We start from the raw sequence: 19,269 nt of genomic DNA on the forward strand, positions 1-19,269 counted from the left end.
ACGCAGTTACGGGGAGCTGAGTTATAGCCTTAGAACTAGGCAGACAGTGCAGCCGTGCAGCGGCTGCGGCTTTCCTGGCCCCAGATGCGTCGCCTGTAGCTGCCCGGCATGCTGCCCGGTTTTCCAAGCTTTCGTTCGCAGCGCCGCCAGAAACAGATGCTTGTGAGTAGTCGCATTTTTTCACCGCAATCATTCCAATTTGCTGACTTTGTAATTGAAACAAAATATTTTGTCGTTTAATGCAACAAGTTTGTGGCAAAAAGGGCTTTATCAATTCTTTTTTTAACGCGTGTAAAGTTAGGCGACATTAGCGCCACCTTTCCGTTCGCTGGCGGCGGATTGCGAGTCTCATGTTGGCCGCGCGCTACACTATCTTTTTTAGGACGCTGAAACGACTCTTTGTTGGCGGTGTGCGACGGTTGTGATGTGGGTGCGTTTCTTCAGTTTGTTTGTGTTAAATGTGCGGCCTCGTTAGTGTTGTGGTAGTGTGACTGAACTCGGAAGGTGACAGATGGCTCCAGTGCTGCGGAAGACGTTCTTACGCGCACGCAGTGCTCAAAAACTGCTCTGGCGTACTGCACGCAACCACGCCGAGAGCGGCCGGCGCCCGATGCCCGATAGAAGAAACGGCTTGCCGTGAACGTTGACAAATGTAAGTACAGAACTGGAAAATGACTTCTGCGATGTGTCGGGGGTATGATTGAGGGCTGCGAATGCATTTGGGTTGGTCTTCACGTCTTGTTCGCAGTGAGGTGCAAAATGCGGGCACCACGCGATCGTTTGCAGAGAGAAGGTGTTCTGACACGCTCGCTTGCCAACTATGCAACTTTTAACCCGCCGCCTCACGCGGTTTGCGTCAGCTCCTCGGCGCAGGAGTTATGTGATAGAATTTGGTTGCACGCCGAGAACTATGGGGTGCTGCTTGATTCGTTATTCCGACTGAACAGGAGCAGCGCGTGAAAAGGAGACCATAAGAACGAAAAGTGCTTGTAGCGGCGTGCGTCTTTTGATTCTGCTGCCTGAGTGTTTACTGGATAAGGAGCATTGCCCGTTCTACGTCGCAGTCACATCAAGTGCTGTGTTTCTTGATAGTTCTGGTCAACGAAACGACGATTAAAAATAGCAGAACCATTCCATTGCAGTGCAGCTGAGGTAATCGCACAATGGAAGGTTTGTTGTCATTTTATTTTTTTACGTTCACTACATTTATGTCATTCCCCCATTTTCAGTCTGAAGCGATAAAAGTATAACGTGATTCGCGAATAATAGCTTTAAGAAAAGTATGACAAGCTTTGTAAACCATTTTTTTGCTAACTATTGGAGGCATAGGTAATTAATAATTAGCCTCCACTCATGAACACATTGGACTGAACAGCTAGAGGTTTTAATGGGATGTGGCTTCTGTGATGTTTATGAAAGCATGGCTCTAATGCAGCCTTTCTTCAAATGCACCCGCAGTCAAGCCCTGTACAGCTGCTCCACCGGTATCATCACGCTACTTTTGCACCAGCTTTCATCTGTCATCGAGCCAATGCTACCTCAACCAGAGGCAAATGACATCAAGACCTGCTGGTTCAGCCTATCAGCCATTGACACTGGATATCAAGCATGTGCCACTTGTAAAAGGATAGGTAGACAAGTGGGTATATTTTCCTTGTCTTTTTTAGCCTGCCAAAAATCTTCTGGTCCAGGCTCCCTCTCTCTTTGTTTTTTTTTTCTTTTAAAAGAGGACCAAGAGAAAGGGAAAAGATATTGCGGGCGTCATGAAAGCACTCCCCTAGTCAAGTGCATTGTGTTATAGTGTGAAATGCTTTCTATAGTTTTTTCCCTCATGCCTCTCGTGCTTGGAAATCTTGACCACTGTATAGACCAAATTAAAACAATTATCTGCTTCATGACCTTTATACAGCAGTCTAAAAGCAGCAAATAAATTTTATAGGTTTACTTCAGCAGTACCTACCTCTTACAAGGTATGGCATGTTTGAAGTGAACCAGTGATGTGATAGGCATGGCCTAACAGGCAATGCATAATTGAATATTGGCGTTCAAGTGGAGCACTCTGCTTTAGAAGCATATTTGTTGCTAGCATCAATAATTGATACCTTACCAGGTTATCCTTGCATTACATGAAACCCTGCAAAGCTTATATTTTAGCTGTACAGAAGAAAGGTGCTTATTCGATGTCATGAGCATTGCTGAGGTTTTCTTTCACACTCCCTTTGTCACAACTGACTGCACTGTACAGTTGAAATGCATTTGGAATTGAGTATTGGTGCATTGTTTTTTTTATTCATGCCGACGTTCAGTTACTGATTGCATTACACTAGCTGAGCCTAAGTCAACAAATATTGCTGTGACCTTAACAAGACCCCTGGCTTTACTTGAACCAATGAATTTGATGTTGCCTTTCTCCCGTGCCATCAAGGTTTGTAATAAGCTGTGTAAATAACTTATTTTCTTGAGGTATTTATTGCTGCAATTAGTGACAGGTAATTTCCTAAAGAACAACCTAAGTGCACATTTTTATCTTCTTTGGAACACTTGTTTGCTTGTTTCCCTTGTATTCTTAACTTAAACAGATATGAGCAGGCCTCAGCACTAGAGGGATGTGCTGCGGGACAAATAAAAAACTACCAGTCCAGCTGCTCCCTTAGGGGCACGTTTCTGAGGCTTTTATCGCTTGTAGTTCTATGCAGCTTTACTTACAAGTATTGTATCTGACGCAGTGTGTGCCTTAATATTTTGATTCATTTGCTTTAGAGTGTGCCACTCTTGCCCTGACGAACTTGCTCACCTTTGTACTCTTTGTTCATACATTTTCCCCTAACACTTGGTATAGCTCCAAATGATACATTATCTACAGCAACATGTGCATTATATTGCAATGTCTTTGTGCCATCACTTTTGAAAACAAAAGCTGCCTGAATTTTTGTGCAGACAAATCAGAAACACAAAATAATTTTTATATTTTATGGCCTGCATGTTATCCTCATATGACTGGAATGGCTAAATATCTCTTCGTGGTAGCCTAATTTGGTCATCATCATCATCAGCCTGACTACACCCACTGCAGGGCAAAGGCCTCTCCCATGTCTCTCCAATTAACCCTGTCCTTTGTCACTTGCCGCCACTGTATCCCCGCAAACTTCTTAATCTCATCCGACCACCTAACTTTCTGCCGTCCCCTGCTGCGTTTGCTTTCTCTTGGAATCCACTCCATTACCCTTAAGGACCAGCGGTTATCTTGCCTTCGCATTACATGCCCTGCCCAAGCCCATTTCTTCTTCTTGATTTCAACTAAGATGTCATTAACCCGCGTTTGTTCCCTCACCCACTCCGCCCTCTTCCGATCTCTTAACGTTACACCTATCATTTTCCTTTCCATAGCTCGCTGCGTTGTTCTTAACTTAAGCTGAACCCTCTTTGTTAGCCTCCACGTTTCTGCCCCATAGGTGAGTACCGGTAGGATACAGCTGTTGTATACTTTTCTCTTCAGGGATATTGGTAAGCTACCAATCATGATCTGAGAGAATCTGCTATATGCGCTCCACCCCATTCTTCTTCTTCTAGTTATTTCCCTCTCATGATCCGGATCTGCGGTCACTACCTGCCCTAAGTAGACATATTCTCTTACTACTTCCAGCACCTCGCTACCAATTGCGAACTGCTGTTCCCTTGCTAGGCTGTTGAACATTACTTTGGTTTTCTGCATGTTAATTCTTAGCCCCACCGTTCTGCTCTGCCTGTCTAACTGGTTGATCATGCTTTGCAGTTCTTGTCCTGAGTGGCTTAGCAAGGCAATGTCATCAGCGAATCGCAAATTACTCAGGTATTCTCCATTAACTCTTATCCCTAACTGTTCCCATTCCAGTCCCCGGAATACCTCCTGTAAGCAGGCATGGAAGAGCATTGGCGAGATCATGTCTCCCTGCCTGACACCTTTCCATATTGGAATCTTATTGCTGACTTTATGGAGAACTATAGTAGCTGTGCAATCGTTATAAATATCTTCCAATATTTTCACATAACACTCTTCCACACCCTGATTCCGCAATGCCTGCATGACAGCTGAGGTTTCCACTGAGTCAAATGCTTTCTCGTAATCAATGAAGGCTATATATAGGGGTTGGTTATATTCCGCGCATTTTTCTATCACCTGATTGGTAGTGTGAATGTGGTCTATTGTCGAGTATCCTTTACGAAAGCCTGCCTGATCATTTGGTTGACTAAAGTCCAAGGTTTTCCTGACTCTATTAGCGATTACCTTAGTAAATACCTTGTAGGCAACGGACAATAAGCTGATTGGTCTGTAATTCTTCAAGTCCTTGACGTCTCCTTTCTTATGAATTAAGATAATGTTAGCGTTCTTCCAAGCTTCTGGTACTCTCGAGGTCACAAGGCACTGCGTATACAGGGTGGCTAGTTTTTGTAGCACAATCTCTCCTCCATACTTCAACAAATCTGCTGTTACCTGATCCTCACCAGCTGCTTTCCCTCTTTGCATTGCTACTAAGGCTTTCTTTACTTCCTCCTTCGTTACTGGCAGGATGTCCCATTGCTGTGCTCGACTGCCTCCCTCAGTAACTTGATGATTACATTCGCTACTGTATAGATTTGTGTAGAATTCTTCGGCTAATTCAACTTTCTTATCCATATTGCTGATGACATTGCCCTGTTTGTCTTTTAGCGCATACATCTGGTTTTTACCTATGCCCAGTTTTCTCCTCACTGATTTTAGGCTACCTCCGTTCCTTAGAGCATGCTCGATTTTCTCCACGTTAAACTTTCTTATGTCGGCTACCTTGCGCTTATTTATTAACTTCGATAGATCTGCTAGTTCTATCCTGTCTGTGGAGTTAGAAGTCCTCATGCTTTGGCGTTTCTTAATCAGATCTTTAGTCTCCTGAGATAGCTTGCTGGTATCCTGTCGAACCATCCTACCACCTACTTCTGCGGCGCACTCTGTAACGATAGCTGTAAGATTATCATTCATTGTTTCAACACTGCGGTCGTCTTCTTCAGTTAAAGCGGAAAATCTGTTTTGCAGCGACAGTCTGAATTCCTCTACCTTCCCTCTTAATGCTAACTCGTTAATAGCCTTTCGCTTCACCAGTTTCCTCCGTTCCCTCTTCAAATCTAAGCTAACACGAGACCTTACCATTCTGTGGTCGCTACAACGGGCCTTACCGAGCACCTCCGCATCCTCTACGATGCCAGGGTGTGCACACAGTATGAAGTCTATTTCATGTTTAGTCTCACCATTGGGGCTCTTCCACGTCCACTTCCTGTTTGCTCGTTTGCGGAAGAAGGTATTCATAATCCGTAAACTATTTCTATCTGCGAACTCTACTAATAACTCTCCCCTACTGTTCCTAGAACCTATAGTCACCTACCGCCTTGTCTCGAGCCTGCCTAATTAGGTGTAACACGTCAATGTCAGTTCCTGTGAATATCATTCAGTCTTCGAATGTGGGGGCAGAATTGAACACAGCAGCATGTTATAGCTTTTTCTTGTTCAAGGACGCATTACATTTAGTTCTAGTCTTGTGACTGCTGCTTATGCTATTACTCAGCAGCCTTATCAAACTCACTCGGAGTGCTGCATTTTAGTGCACATTTAACTGATTGTTGCTGTTCCGTGTTTGATTCTATTAGAAGTTACTATAACTGTATACTTTGAATGTTTTCTTGTGCAGTTCTCTTGCTGCTGCATTCTGCCATGGAGAAGGCTACCTGTTCGTGCACACGTCTCATCACTAGGACGCTACCTCTTCCACTGGTGATGCAGACAAGTAACGACAGGGTTAATTGGAGAGACATGGGAGAGGCCTTTGCCCTGCAGTGGGCATAGTCAGGCTGATGATGATGATGAACAACAAGCAGGCTGCCTGATATTGAGGACAAGTGTCAGGATAGTGCACCAACAAAGTCTCTTAAGCATTTCTGTGCTGATGCATTTTTATTAAAATCAGCTCATAGCTTAATATCTACATCCATGGGGACATTTAGCATATGTTTGGCATTTGTTTGACTTTTAATTCGCTAGTGTTTGCAGCCTTTAATGTTGGTCTTAAGACAGTGTAAGCATTGTTTCACTGTGTGGGATTTTTTAGCTGTTTTGGAGAGATGTGTGTGTATGCATGCAGTTTTTTTCCACGGGTTTGTTATGTGGCTCATGGAACTTTCATGTTACAGAAGAAATTATTTCGTTTCTGTGTTGTACAGGAAAGTGAGCAGTATTTATATGCACGAGGTGTTTCAGGGAAGAATAAGTAGTTTTCAAAAATATGGCTTTTGCTGCATAATATTACCAGTGTTAGCAGACACCACAAAGCCGGTGAGGTGTATTTAGTAAGCTGGTTAACTAATTTCTGATAATTAACTTTTTAACTAACACAGGTTTGCAACTGGTTGCAGTTAGAGACTTTTAGCCAGTTGTTCGTAGTAGCCATATCAGTTTCTGGAATGTACAAAACATGATTACTTTCGCCGGTGTGGCTCGACAAAATTTGGCTGCATCGTGCGAAAATACATGCGCTTTTGAAAGCACACAGGGAAAGAAACCCCTCCAGTGCATGTAACTGCTACAAATCTCTAATGGCAACTAGACGCCTAACTCTGATAGTGAAGGAATCATATTCTTAGCAGTAAGAAACACACACAACACCAAGACACACACACACACAGGACACCCGCTAACTTCAACTATCTTTACTGGACACTTGTACAACATAAATATGTGTCACTGAGCACACGCAGGTGTCTCGTCATCCGCAACAGGTCTAACTACGCCCTGCCCTCTCCTGCAAGGCATACGGTTGCGCCGATAAACAATCTCTTTTTCTGCCAACACCAGGGAGGGAGTGCTTACACATGTCACCCGCCTCTTGAATACGAAAGACTTCGATAATTTTTCTTTCTTTTTTCTCGGCTCCCAGGCCTTTCGTATTCAAGAGGCGGGTGACATGTGTGTAAGCACTCCCTCCCTGGCATTGGCAGAAAAAGGGATTGTTTATCGGCGCAACCGTATGCCTTGGAGGAGAGGGGAGGGCGTAGTTAGACCTGATGCCGATGACGAGGAACCTGCGTGTGCTCAGTGATACATATTTGTGTCGTACAAGTGTCCAGTAAAGATAGTTGAAGTCTAGCGGGTGTCCTGTGTGTGTGTCTTGGTGTTGTGTGTGTTCTTACCACTAAGAGTATGATTCCTTCAAGCCGTTACCAACTAGCCCAACTTAATGTTTTAACAAAGTTTCTGATAGTGAAAAGGTTCATTAATAAAAATTAGCTAACCAGCTTATTACGTAAGACTCTTCACAAGTTTTCTGGTGCCTGCCAACACTGGTAATACTATGCTGAAAAAGCCATACATTCATCTCAAAATACCTGTTTTTTGAAAATTACTTAGTCTTCCCTGAAACACCTCGTATATATGTAAGAAAAACCTAACGGGATTTAATTGACGATGTTTTGGTTGGAGGGCCAGTCGTTTTCAAGTGTACTACAGCATTTGAAGCGCACAGCTTTTGTTTCGAATGCTATACTATACTCGAAAAATGCTGGTCCTCCAGCCGAAACATCGTGAATTAAAACCTGTTATGTTTTTCAATTGCTGTGTGTCAGTCATTGTTACTCAGAGGGAACTGAGGGGAAGCGTGCCGAAGGCAATATTCTGTTCCTCTATTGTTCTCCATAAAATATTTTGATGCATCATGCATGTGTTGTAGCGCGTATGTACACTTGTGCACAATAAATGTAATAATTTGCATTTTGCTTCTATTATTCTTTAAGCACTCCAGGATAGTGTTCACAAAATGATTTTGAAGTGATAAAACTATGTTGGTAAAAGTGTTGTACTGTGTAGTTAACATACACTTTTCCAAAAGTTGATGTAGGAATTATACTTTCTTCGTACTTGAGTCTTTTGAATAACGGTGGCCAATTGTCGGAAGACCGTTGATAGGGCGTTGGTAGACATTGTCGGTATGTGGTTGATAAGAAGTGTAAAGACTTTCTATGTACTTGAGTCTTTTGGATAACGGTGGCCAATTGTCGGAAGACCGTCAATAGGGTGTTGGTAGACATTGTCGGTAAGGGGTCAGTAGGAAGTGTATACAAACTCGATAAGGGGATGATAGGAAGTATAAAGACTTTCTATGTACTTGAGTCTTTTGGATAACGGTGGCCAATTGTCGGAAGACCGTTAATAGGGTGTTGGTAGACATTGTCGGTAAGGGGTCAGTAGGAAGTGTATACAAACTCGATAAGGGGATGATAGGAAGTATAAAGACTTTCTATGTACTTGAGTCTTTTGGATATCGGTGGCCAATTGTCGGAAGACGGTTGATAGGTTGTTACTACAATGTACAAAGGCGTTTAAAAGACTTTCTATTCAATGTTGATAGGTTCTATTAACAATTGTCGAAAGACTTTCTAAAGAATGTTACTAAAAATTTTTGTAAGGGAAAGTAGCCCTGAACATTTCTTATTCCAGCATTCTTTACGCGTTATCTCTGTAACGTGTTTTTCTCAGTGAATATCTATTGTCGGTACAGTTATGAACCTATAATCCGGCAGACTAACTTCTAATATGCATGTCTGCTGCAGTGTTGTATTTTTCCTGCTTTTTATGCAAACTAACCGTATTCGTATTTTAATTAAGAACAAAATTTTTGCTGTACAGCACACACTATTTTCAACTTTAGGATTTTTGCCATAACAATGTCACACAAACTTGTGTGGACACTCGATTCTACTGACCCTGTAGGATATGTCGAGGTATGATTCACGATATTTGGAACATAAACCATTCCACGTTAAAATAACTGAATTGATATTGATTCTAATATTACATTGCGCAAACAAGCTCCACTACCATGACCTGCCGGTCACAGCGACAATTCTCCCTTTGTCCACGATGCTGGCCTTAACATGAACTGAAAAGGGGCAAATTTGGCTTCGCGGAAAAAAATCTGTCAGAAAATTACATTTCAGCTTTCCTCTTAGGAGCGTTGATCTGACTGGTGAGGTCGTCTAATACCGTAAGGGCGTACAGCTCACCCAAGGCCTGAAGAAAACCATCCTAAGCGACGTGCTCCTTAATCCCACAACGTTTTTGTAGTTATCAAGGTTGTTGCTTTCGAAGGGTCCTTAACACCGTCACTGGGCAATCATCCTGCCCATGATGTCCTCCATAGAGGTTCCTCCATAATGGAGTCAAGTATGATGTGTCGGAAAGTGTTGGGTTGGAATATATATTGGCCAGTGTGAAAATGCGGTTTATGAACGATGGTTTCTTATTGAAAAATTTTCCTGCACTTCAGCTGACCTGGAGTTATCCGGGAGTGGCGCATGAACAGGTGAACCGCCATGGAACGTCGCTACTAAAACGGTGGTCGGTTGTTAGGATCTTGCAAAGGTTTAGTGGTAAGAATAAGTGGCTGAGATGTGGGTCCGGGTTCTCAGATGTATCTGAAGCATTCTTTCTGAAGCGGTGTCTTCCAGCTTGTCAAAGGCTGAAAAAGTAGCTTTCTCTGAAATGCGTGCTTTGTTTATTTTCAGGTGAGTAGTCAACCGGGTCGCCCGTAAACTGGAAGACTCTCTTAGGACTATAAGCTCTTGTGTTAGGCAGTAGTAAATAACAGTATGTGCAAATAAAGAGCCTGTGGCTTTGCTTTATTTTTTTTTATTTCTTCTGTTTTCTATGGCCATTTCAACAAAATGAAATATGTAAGGGTAATCTCCTATGAACACAGTCATCATATGCGTCGATACAACATCGCAGGTTGGGACCAGAGTGTGGGCAGGGTTATCAGGCTCTTATGGAGCCTTCACCGGCGCTGCACCCAATGGCGGCTGTGGCGTGCGTCTATCTCTGCGCCTTTTCTTTCATTTTACCTTGTGTTCAGGCTTTTTGCAATCGTACTTGGCATTGCGAGACTATGGGTACGACTCCCAAAGCCCCTGTAGTTTTGCCTTCAGCTTCGTGCAGGCACTCGCACATGCACACAAGTGTGAAGCAAAAAAAATGGATTAGAGACCTTCTATGCAAAAATATATATAGCAGGCGTGCATTTGAAACTAACGAGGAAAGGTAGGTGTTCATATCTGCTCTCTCCTCTGCTGTTCTGTTAAATAGTTTCTATACCTGCAGAGTTCTTCGACCTCACTGAAGGGTACCTTACTTCCTTAACTTACTTCGACCTTACTTCTCAATGGCGTTTATACGACTTATTTTAATTTTACAGATGTAATGCCCGTTTAAATATAGTTCTTCCAACATGGTAGTAGAAATAATCACAGTATTTTGATTAGGCTGACTGGCCGTTGAGGAGTTATAGCACATCTGCGTATACGTCTTGCAAAATAATTCTCCTGCTCACTTACAAATAAGAACTTGTCAGATGCAATCGAAGAGCAGCTGGGACCGCTCCTTCATCTCACTTCACACGAACGGCGACCCCATCAACCAAATTTCTGTGCTTCGTATTCCCCGACTGATTATTAAAAACATTGCGTTAGACATTCCCTCGGTGACTTTTTCTCCGTATCACCAGCATGACTAAACTGCTCCGTCGCTTTAAGAGGTGTCAAGACAACCTCATTGAACTGGCACTGAGACGCGCCTCTCATGTGCTCATATATCCCAGTGACCTTTACCATAATTCTAATCAACCTCTAACCGGCATACAACTTTCACACGGCCAAAATCAGCCCGAGACCAATTAAGTCAGTATTGGCAGACTCATCAATGCTCCGCTTCCACCCAACTTTCTTCAGTTGGTTGCCATAGCACAAAACAGTGGTTAGGCCGCAGTGATGCCTTGAAATCTCCCGACAATGCAGAAATATTTTTCATTCCCTGCTTCACAATATTTCCACTTAATACCAGTACCCAGCATGCGTCCACCGTGGGTTTCCCTCGATCAAATCACTGTTCATCCAATCCACAATACCATGCAGTCTGACACCAACCCCGCTCATCGCAAATGTCGAATACACCCTTAAAACCAACTTCGTGAAGTTTTTCGTGCAAAACGATTTATCTACTGCACATGCGGTAGTCTGGACACAGACACCCTTACTGGCAACTATACATTTTACTGTCTTACTTGTCCACATCCCACTCGTCAGCCTACTATGAATTCCCTCTCTGTGATGATCTAGAAACATTGACCATTTATTCCGTCATATCCCACCCCTTTCTGCTTCCACCTGCCTCTCGTTTCCTCACGTCAGCTTTTTTCGAATCCCATGCTCAAACTACGCACGCGTCAAGGCAAAACGTTACTAGAACTTCTTGATTTCCCTCATAGCTCTCTGCTGATCCCCACTATTCATTTTTATCTTCGCTGGAGTTTATCTTCGCGGTTGGTCAGAGATAGCGGACATCTAAAACTCATACTCACTCTCCCGGGATAAGTCCTATCCAGAACCCGTGATCCGTTAGGTGATGCACTACGCCTTAACCACCTCAAACTCTCCATAAACTACGCATGTACATCCTCCACAGACTTCAGCCGATTTGTGAGTAACGTGTGGGTCCACCTTCTCCTTTTCTCACGAACAAGCGGCAAAATTTAGTCGCGTACCAATACACAGCCTTCCATCTCACCTCTTAGCTCATTTGTTTCTAGCAATGTCGCGGACACCCCTACCTGCCCTGACTGTTGAAGTTAACGCAATAACTAACATTTCCACTTTTCCTGCCATGAATTTCCCTCTCCCTCTCCAGTGGTTCCCCCTCAGCAGTTCTGGCACCAACGGATCCACTTCCTGGCAGGAAGGGCTCGCTCACGCAGCGTCTCAATAGAGAAATGGAATCCAAGAAGTACTGCTAATCACATCGAACAGCATCCAAGTACCCATTAGGCCCATCTCCTTCTGGCCCATTCTGTAGCCGGTTTCTGTCCTGCCGAAAAAAAAGAATAAGCCTGGACAATCGGTATGGAAAGCAGAAACTGGCAGACGACATCTCAAATGAGATCGAATTAAAAAATTCACCATGTATACACGCCTCTACACCTTGATTTTATTACAGCTTTTCGGCGGTGGCAGAATGCTGAAGCATTTGCCTTGCGCAATTTTAGGATATAATAAACTTGAAGAGCAAAAGTTAATTCTCTTTACATAAGCAGACCCTGTTTCGGCACTTGCTATGAAATTTTGGACGCTTTGCATAAATGCTTTGGGATGGTTTTCCAGTGTACTTTTGAAAAGGTTATGTGACTATACCATCACCGCTTCGCCCATCCCTTCATTGACGTCTTCTATTTACGATCGGGACGATCGCTCGGTGGCCCCGGGTAATGTTAAGAAGAAGACGAAGCTGGCAGTGGCGCGGGACGGAGCGCTCGCGCTAGGCCAGCGGCCATTAAATCACCTCTTGTTCATGGTTCACCACGCCTCATTCTTCGGCTGGCCGCCAAGTAACATTTGGTGTGAGGTGCTGGGGTCCCTTCATCGCCATCCTGGTCCCGCAGCTTCGGTGTCTTGCGCCTGCCGTGGACGTCGGCCGTGAGTGCCTGGTCCGCGAGCCCGGCCATGCCCCAGCCCGCCCGACCTGAACCGACCTCGCCACTCACCCCAGCCCCGTCCCCCGCCCGGACCACAAGACACGATGACCCAAGACCCGACCGACCCAAGACCCGACTGACCCAAGACCCAAGACCCACACGGGAAGACACCGCCCCTTTGCCCTTGCCGTCCGGTGCGTCCAAGGACTTCGGCCCTCAGATCCTGGCACCCTCCAGCCCGGATGCTTCGTGGACCGGGACTCATCCTTCGATCATCTCATCCACTGTGGCGGCCAGCACTTCACCACTTTTCCACTTCTTTCTAACCTGGAAGCACCATCAACCTCTTCTTCTTCGTTCGTCCCTTTCACGCGGGAGTCTACTTTGTCCTCCACTTCCACTGCGTCATAACAATATAATATTTTTACTTCAGCACCAAGAGCTTCGAATGTGAATCTCTCTCCTCGACACGTATCATTTCCGTTCTATTAAATTTAGTTTTCAAAACTGGGTCTTATGAGCAGATAAAGCTGACCTTTTTCTCGAAACCAAATCATGGACAAATCAGCGAAACTTTATTCATAAGAATGTTACAGCTTAGCTGATTGACTTTGTTAGAAGAAATATACGCAGCGGAAATATATCGGCTTCGAGGGAATCGTAAAATAAAAGCACATTTTGGCACCACTGCCGGAGCCTAGGTCAGCAAGACTTCAGCAGTTGGGTTTGAAACTTCTTTTTATTTTAGCGATTGGTCCGCATTTCACGTATTCAGACATGACTACTCACAAACAGATGAACTTCCGTCAAAACTTTGATCTCATTAGAATCACACATTCGCACAAAATCTCAACAACTGATCTGTGCATAAACTCGTTGTTTTTTATTTTGTTACCAGGGCTACTAGCTCATCTGTGGAGCATTTGGAATGTCACCAAGCATCCTGAGTGCCGGAATTTTAAGTGGTGATTTGATCAAGTGCATTAGCAATAGAGCGATACATTTCAGCAAAGGTCTCTTGCTGCATTCCTAATCCTCTGAGTAATGTGTATGGTGCTCTACATGAATACAGTAGATGACATTCCATGTTAGTGACGAATGAATTATTAACAAACTCCTTCTCGTTCAGGTTAACGTCATGCAAGTCATTTCTGTCTAGAATGTCATATAAAAAATTTCTCTGGTTAATGCATAAAGGACATAGTTCAGGTGGTGCTCCTGCTCAACAATAGATTACGGTACTTACAAGGTTCGCAGCAGGTGGAGAGACCTGGCAGCTCTTCTCGAGTCGAAATAAAGGCCTTCATTATCATCAAAATTTTAGCTGTCTTCTTTTTTTTGCGGCGTATCTCAGTACCTCACGACATGATACATACCACAAAGTAAGCCGCACAGAGGAAGGAAACGATCTAACAATTTTTACTATGGCCATCTAGTCATCAACGCGTCGTTACGTCGTTCATATTTACGTACACGTACTCCCAGTTCACTGGCATGATCGAATTTAAATATCTGCACCTTATTCCATTCAGGCATTTTGTTAGGGGTTGCTAATTGATCCTTTTAATGCTAAAGCACTTTATGGCTCATCGCGACGCAACGCTGCGGCATCAGCGCTCACGTCCTGCAGCAATGGTAGAAAAACCACAAAGACGTCACCCTGGCCTGGCCTCACATGACACCAACAGTACACCATAACTTAGTGACGTCTGCAGCAAAGAAAAATCAAACAACTTCCGAAGGAGCGAGAAATCGAACCAAGGGTCTTAAGATTACAGGCGAGCACGTACGTAACACAGGGACCAGAAAACCACGTTGCTTTCTGGCGATTAAAGTTTATCCTGGTGTATACGTTGTCCTACACTTACATGATAATGACAAAGTGTGTCATTAGAGAGGAAGGAATGTTTAATGAACCTCGCAAAAGATCGCACGATGACACAATGCTTTCGCATCCAAAACGCGTAAGTACTCTTCAGTGCCCTCCAAAATTTTTTACAAGCTCTCAAAATAGTCTTTTTGAGCACATTCGAAAATAAGAAAATGTCGAAGCCAATCAGTTGAATTTGCTTAGGAAATAATCGATCGTTATTCTCTCACTCATACAACAGTGTCCAATCAACTTGCCTGCCGTTATTAAAGTAGCTAAACACAGCTCTTCCTGATTCGTATTCTGTCAGGCCTATAATTACATAAAATGTCATAATGAACTTTATAAATGAAATATTGAGAATATTTTTATTGGAAACATAATAAGGGAGTAATTACTCATTGGCACCCACCCAAGCGATGCCATACGGCTACAACGGAAAGCTATACAGCTTTCTCAGAAACATAGATAAACATAGAGGCGGTCGTGTTTCTTGACTACTCCAGTTGGTATAATTCTTTTGGAGTACGCGTTTCTGATATTCGCCGCCAAAATTCCATTGAGTTAGCGTGCAGTGCAGGCGGTGCAGTTGACACGAAATTCCTCCTTAGTGTGACGCAGCTGTTGCGCCGGGCTTCTCTTCCATTTCGAAAGCGTAAACCTAAATGGAAACAGTAATCACCTTCACTATGCCTTTGGCCGAAGAAACGCCGCGAGATGACGGGTCACTTTCACTCTCATCGTCATCTATTTAGATGCGCAACTACGTTAATGAAGCGGAAAATTTTGAAGCAAATATCTCGGAACGTGCTCGTTCTAGAAAAATTCTTCCAAATAGGACTGCATAGGATTGCCTCTAAGTTTTCAATATAAAGATGTTTGGTTAATGCAATTCCTAAAAGTCTATTCATCACAAGAAAAAAAAACGACGCAAACGTGTCCGAACCACCACAGAATGTTTTGACTTTTTGTAGTATCAACAGATTTTTTTACTGCTTTGTTGCATTTTTCTAGTACTGTAGGTTTTTTAGCAGTATTTTTTGTTGAATGTGCTTCTGCGCTACTTTCGTGTAGCATATATAACTGCGTAAAATTTTGTCGCTACAAAATTTTCCGCTTTTACTACGAGTTAATGGACGAAAATATTGCAGAATTATGTTGTGACAGCAGTAAATTTTCATTTATGTTTGTAGACTGGGATCGAATTCTGGAAATTAGGTAGCTGGCGGCGAGAATTAGCGCCTGACTGTGTCCCCCTGGCCGTATGACTTATGTGCACAGTTGGATTTCAAGTACTTATCAGTGCTTAATTTTATCAAATCTATAATCTTAATTTTGATCACTCAGTATCATCCTGTGCACATTCTCTTTTTTAATTCACTAGTTGAAATTTCCCCTCTCAATGCATGACAGCGCTTCAACTGCGTGCGCTACCCTTGTGTACACAGAGAAGAAAAAAGTGACTCCTCGTCTGTTCTTGCACTTATCTCTGTTGTTTTTTATCATACTACAGCGAAAACAAAACAGAAGCCTAGAAGCCATATGTCGCCCTGTCCTCTCTTGAATGTTGGCTGCTTTGTTCAGTTCTTTACCTCTTCCAAAAGGTCAACAAATGACATTAGTATGTGAGCTCTCGGGACTATATACTTCATCGCGTGTGCGCATGTTCGCAATAACAGGCCATCAGAGGCTGTATCATCAAAAAATATTGCCTATCTTTGTCCGCAATTATTACCCGTGCGTTCACACCCTGAAAGAAGTTAAACACATTCAAATGTATACGCTTCACTGGGATTCGAAATCACGCTTCTTAAGTGCCAACAGGGCCACTGGCCACTCTGCGCAATGAGGCCGCTAGCGCTAAATAGAACAGGCGGCGCTGCTGCTCCTTTTACTTCTTTAGCCGAGAATTCAGATCGTGGAAACATATAAAACAGGCGCTTGATCATTTTTTTAGTTAGCTTGCACTTAATGCAGCATATGCAAAAGCACAATTCTTAAAAGCTGGTGTTAATTTCTTACTCAGCAAGCAAGAGGAGGAAAGCAAAGGTTTGTTTAAAAGCCACAGAATGAGAGATAGTTTTTATCTGCTTGTGAATGCAGAATATTTTCTAGAGATGACCAGGGAGAGACTGACTGACTACGTAGTACCGTTTAAAACTTCATGACTTCGGGCTGTTTTTCTTTCTGATGCGTTTCTGCTGCGTTCGAGCGCGCGTTCTTAGCTTCTCTGGCACATCTTGACTCCGGTCTTAAGTGCTTGTAGTGGGAGCGTTAGTTCTCTTCATGCGTGATAGCTGTGTGTCTGGTTGCCTCGTCGTGTTCTTCAAATGTGTATATACATATTTCTTCTAACCCTAGCGCCCTCGTCATTAGTTACACAGGTATTTAGCAGTAAACGCTGATTTTGGCACCAATATATGGATCGACTTTCTACGCACAGTACGATCCAAAAAGGCAATAGCAGCCTCCAAACCGACATCACCTGTGACGAGTGACGCAGTTGTTAAGTCATTAAATTGATAGCAAAAGCTCGCGCTGAGACACGGATAACAGGCGAGTATTCTGAGTAGAGGTGCTGTACATGCGAAATCATCGCTGCTGCCTACAGAGTTCTCACAAGTGACAAAGAGAAGAGTGCATAAAGGTTTCCTTAGTGAAAACATGAACAGCATGATGCATTTTGTCCTTGACTGTATCATCATGACGACCATCATCATGATCATCAGCCTGACTGCTCTCACTGCGGGACAAAGGCCTCTCCCATATCTCTCCAATTAACCCTGCCTTACACCACTGAAGGTAGCTGATTTCCGCAGGCTTCATAGTTTTACCCGCCTACATAATATTCTGCTCCCCTGTTGCGCTTGCCTTCTCTTTGAATCTAGTCTGTTACCCTTAACAGCCATCGTCTATATTGCCATCGATCTGTGCCCTAGCCAAGCCAATTTCTTCACTTCGACTGGGATGTCATGAAGCTGCGTTTGTTCTCGCTGCGTTTACCACAGTTTAAGCTGAACCGGTTTCGTTAACTTCTACTTTTCTCCCCACTAGGATTTATCAGTATTAACAAGTTGATAAATACAGCAGAAACACTGTATCCAAAGGCTTTTCACCACCTTTCAGGACCTCTCAATGGTAAAACCATTCCTAGGATCGCTTCTACGCAGACAAACGCCTCCGTTTGGTGCACGTTTATAGTTGCGAATAGGGTAGCAGAAGTAGTTACAAAAATACGCTTTCATGAGAGTGTCTTTTACTAACGCTGCTTGAAAAGTTGTCAGTAAAGCTGAGCATCCCAAAAGCTTGAGGATTGGGGCTTGGAAAAAAGCACGGGCAGCTTTTGTCCTTTCCTAGAACAAATGTGTTCTGTATAAAATAAAAAAGTTGAATAATCACAGTCACATATATGAACAGAAAACCATGTAATGCCGAGCGAACGATGCGCGTTTCAAGCATTCATGGTTTTGTTTCCCGGCATGCACTCTATAGTCTGCACGATGTGGGTGATATCAGCTCAATTATTTCTTTTTTGTTCTGCCCACAATACTTTATGTAGTATGCATGAACGCAGGTTGTCGGCAACATCAGATTTCTATCTTACCGAGCACGTCCGGTGCACCATCATCTCCCAACACAACTGGCCGAGAGTGAAAAGTGCAGTAGTTTTCTCGCCAGGTGCGCACAAGAGACCACTGTTCTTTCCAATTTACAGCTGCGAGAGACATGCCTGCGCATGGAGTGATTCTGAGAAATGCTTGCGTTCTCAATGGATATGCGTGATGTTAGTGCAAACTCACAGACAAATACCGCTTTTTCGCCTTTTCATTTCATTTTACTGTACGAATCAGGGAATTTTTTCTCTTCATTAAGCTGCCTTTGAGCGAGTGTTAAAAGGTCTACTTTCTTGAAATACAAAACACCGCGATAGGCATGCGCGTGCAGGGACAAAGAGCCCCTTGGGAAGGCAGATTAAACTGCGACGATGCGGGTACGGTGCTGTGGCTGCCTTTCCTTTCTGCTTGGATGCTAGGACTCCTTTGCTCGAAGGTTTTTACCGCACCGCAGCCTACAGAACACACAGGTAGCATTCCTGGAATCTAGTCAACTTTTCTCGGTGACGCGCATGCTACCTGGTATTCATGATAAACTGCAGGAAATGAGCTTGACCGCAGTGTAATCGTGCGCAGCCGAGGCGACGGTGGACAGCGGAACCAGCTGAACCAAAACGACGGCTCTGGTTCTTTCTGGACTTTTTCCTTTACGACAGAGCGTTCAGAAGACATCGCATCACAAGAAAGCGGCTACCACAACATCCTCACAATCATGTTCCACGAAAGTGGTGAGAAAGCTCCGGAAAATACACGTAGCAGGCTTTTCACAGTGACCGTCGAACGGCGTTACACTGCGGAGCATCAGCAGCCATACTGAATGCAATTCGTTACTCTGCTGAGACGTCACCTCATCGGATTGCCGCGATTGGCAGGTGGGAGCATACTGAAATGGGGGGAGGGGGGGGGGCAGTGCGAGGCCAGGCTTCTATTGCGGTCATAACTGTAACCTTCTGTAGGCGTAGGACTCGTTAAAAATTTGAAACATTGCCACTTTTCACACGTCATAACAATGCTTAACGCTAAAGTGTCCATGAAAGGTCGGTGTTTGCAGCTTGTCCCATTCCTCCTGGCAGCTTTCTCAGTCTAAGATTTTTGACCTTAAAGGTAAAGGGCATAACCAGTTACTTGTCAGACTTCAGAGCACTTGACATCCTTGTTGTGTCTATCCACGCAGTAGATGAATAAAACTACAGATCAGAAGGGATTTGTCTTCTCTGGACATTCAAAGGTTATAATCTGAAGACTGGTGTTCCTCTTTCTTTTGCCCTTT

At 43.7% G+C, this 19,269-nt stretch overlaps 1 long non-coding RNA gene across 2 annotated transcripts; it reads left to right on the forward strand.

The window, feature by feature from the left end:
* The first annotated feature begins 403 nt into the window (after window positions 1-403).
* LOC149331896 (uncharacterized) lies at window positions 404-6,673 on the forward strand. 2 transcript variants are annotated; one of them, XR_016285122.1, is made up of 3 exons: window positions 404-652; window positions 1,436-1,639; window positions 5,697-6,673. It is a non-coding gene; the product is annotated as an uncharacterized LOC149331896 (long non-coding RNA). The 2 variants fall into 2 exon arrangements; XR_016285121.1 differs by having other exon boundaries at window positions 1,459-1,639; window positions 5,697-6,672.
* The last annotated feature ends 12,596 nt before the right edge of the window (window positions 6,674-19,269 follow it).

This window comes from Amblyomma mixtum, chromosome 8, assembly GCF_055824585.1.
Source record: "Amblyomma mixtum isolate Tamu chromosome 8, ASM5582458v1, whole genome shotgun sequence".
In the NCBI taxonomy this organism is placed as follows: domain Eukaryota; kingdom Metazoa; phylum Arthropoda; class Arachnida; order Ixodida; family Ixodidae; genus Amblyomma; species Amblyomma mixtum.